This window comes from Glossina fuscipes, unplaced genomic scaffold (assembly GCF_014805625.2).
Source record: "Glossina fuscipes isolate IAEA_lab_2018 unplaced genomic scaffold, Yale_Gfus_2 222, whole genome shotgun sequence".
Classification (NCBI taxonomy): domain Eukaryota; kingdom Metazoa; phylum Arthropoda; class Insecta; order Diptera; family Glossinidae; genus Glossina; species Glossina fuscipes.
The window spans coordinates 2,659,145-2,661,640 of NW_023998565.1; positions in this window are offsets into that span (position 1 = coordinate 2,659,145).

The window sequence follows — 2,496 nt, forward strand, 5'->3', positions numbered from 1 at the left end:
ATATTGCTCATATGACCAAAGCTGAAATGGAATATTTGGATTGGTCTCTTTTGGGTCCGGGTCTGTTGTTCCCTGTTGTTTAATTGCGTAGTGCCAGAAAGATTGTTACCCCGATTGACCCTAATTTGGGCTGCTCAGGACTTAATGTGATACTGTGCGCAATCGGTATTAGAGGTCAATGGGTCCAAGTACGCTTGAATGTCCGTTTGCGAATATTTGCCTTCCAATAGAAATCAGCAAGAATGTTTAATTATGGAAACTACATTTTTCAACGGTTAGGTGCTACTTGTTTGTTCTAAAACATTCACTTAAAGTTAAATACGTTTGTATATTTACATCAAGTAGATTAGCAGTGGTATACAGTTTTAAATGGATCATTTCAAAGTATTTTCATTTGTACTTTAATATAAAATGAATCTTTTTGAAATGTCTCGAACGGAATTTGCTGATTACAATCAAAAATATGGAGTCAAGTAAGAGAAATACTAGAAAGGAAATAGTCTCAAAATTCAAATGAATATTTGCCATACACGTTTCACAATGTTTAGTGAGAATTTTTTCATTTTTACAACTTGTTTACTTCGAACTTACAAAATTAACTTTAGTTACAGACTATCCACTGTGTGCATCATTATTTTGTATGGCATTAATTGTCATAATGTATTATAATAAAAAAATGTACAATTACGATAAGGAAAACCAATATACGGACTGAAGATTGAACTACGATGGTTCTGATATCTACACACTTAAGAAATGTCCATAAGACGATCTAATAAGTTGAAGACAAGTTTGTAGAGCATATGTTCATCAACAAAGTATTACGAATTTCCTTTGACAATATTATTTTTCACATATATAGAAAAGAAGTGGTAACATTCGGAAAGACAAATAGGATATGATCAGGAGATTGTAAGACTCCACGTAAAGATTTGTTTACTATGTTAATTTTGAATAGATGATCATTACATCTCGTGTGATTGAACATCAGTTTGTTAATAAGATAGACAACGTCACGTCTGAGTCCACAATAAATAAACCGAGGGGCTTTGTTTATTTGTGGAAATAAAGAGTGACGACCGTAAGATGAATTATCTCACCGCTGTTGACAAAAAAGAAACTGAACGTTTTTTGTCAACTGTGCTCAGATGTGCAAGATTTTAAACACGATCATTCAAATGAGATTGTCTGGAAGGTGCAATTATATCTGCAGTGTTGTTGCTAAGAGTATCTGGGGGATCTGATTGTAAAGCGGATAAGGCAGATTTACTGTTTGGCACTTGTAACGCCCGCGAACAAAATTCAGGGAGGGTGTCGGTCAGTCCGCTTTTACCACGAATGTCATAATAACGGCATGCCGTTATATGACATCGCGGGATTTTACTGTTACTCTGCATAATAGCGGCTAGCCGTTAGGTATGCAGAAGAGCAGAGAGAGCGAAAAATCGTGCGAAGAAATTCGGTGGTGGTTTTCTCTCGTTTGCTGATCGCTAAAAGCAGTCAAGCATTAACTACAGAAATGGACAGTCGAGAATTTCCTTTGTGTGCGAAAACTAAAGAATTTAAATGATTAAACCGGAATTTAAAGAAATTAACCAAACCATACAAAATTGGTTTTGTGACAACCTGAATTAATAAGACGAAGCCAAACACGGCCTGTTAAAAATAACCATAAACTACAAAGAATTGTTTCGTTTCTTAACTAAGTAGTTTTAAAAATGAATTTTGTTAATAAATACTAATTTGGTAACATTGCAAAATAAAAAGATATCAAGGCGTGCTCGTTAAACATACACCAATATTACTATAAATTGTAAGGAAGCGATTTTGTTTCCTTACGAAATACAAGTCCGTCCGCCTTAGACATCTATCCCCAATCCGCAGTCAGCAAGTCCGATCTGTCCACGCATGCCGTTCTGTAAGCAATACACGGACAGCCCCCTCCAATATCAAAATCATAAAACACACACTAAGTATACCTATACCTTGTACAGATAAAATCATAATATCACACACTGAATATGCCTATACCTTGTAACGAGAAAAATGTCTAACATCTATTGTACAGGCCCACGTGAGTTAATTCATAGAAACACACACCACATGTGTGTAAAGAGAAAAGTACAAGCACATAGTGAGGATGCCTCTGTAAAACCACAGAAGCCCACCACAGCACAGATGAAAAACCCCAGTGTACCAAAAAGCTTAGATCCAAATCTCAAAATGTGTTAGCGGAGTCAAGAACCCAAATAAAAGAAAAACTTAGTTGCAAGAAATCAATATGTTAAGAACACAAGTAGAATCTCAAAATGTTTAAGAACTCGAAGGTTAAACAAAACTCAAAGCACAAATACTAGTAGAATCTCAAGAACTCAAAGGCTAAATAAAACTCAAAGTATAAATACAAGCAAAACCCCAACACGTTTAACATGCAAGAAGTAAGCTTAGGTAGAAAATCCTTGCATGCAAAACAAACCTCAGCAAGAGTCTCTACGT